This window comes from Lactuca serriola, chromosome 5 (genome assembly GCF_051521515.1).
Source record: "Lactuca serriola cultivar US96UC23 chromosome 5, Lser_US96UC23_V15, whole genome shotgun sequence".
Classification (NCBI taxonomy): domain Eukaryota; kingdom Viridiplantae; phylum Streptophyta; class Magnoliopsida; order Asterales; family Asteraceae; genus Lactuca; species Lactuca serriola.
In genome coordinates this window covers 65594735-65595000 of record NC_136412.1, presented here as the reverse complement: position 1 = coordinate 65595000, position 266 = coordinate 65594735, and positions in this window count along the sequence as shown.

The following is a 266-nucleotide window of genomic DNA, read 5'->3' as shown; positions in this document are numbered from 1 at the left end:
ACACACACACACACACACACACACACCTCACAAAAACACTCTCTAAATTACTCAAGAATCACCCACTCTCTCCATCCAAGATCTTGAAAATTTGGCTAAAAGCTTAAGGATCTTCATAAAGTGATTCATCATCTAAGGTAAGTTAATGGCTAACTTATGATCTAACTCCCTTCACTTCATAAAAATCTCTTCTAAATTCATTCAATCTTGTGATCTTGCACCTTAGAAGCTCCTAAACTCGAGATCTTCAAGGAAAGGTTGCTAGG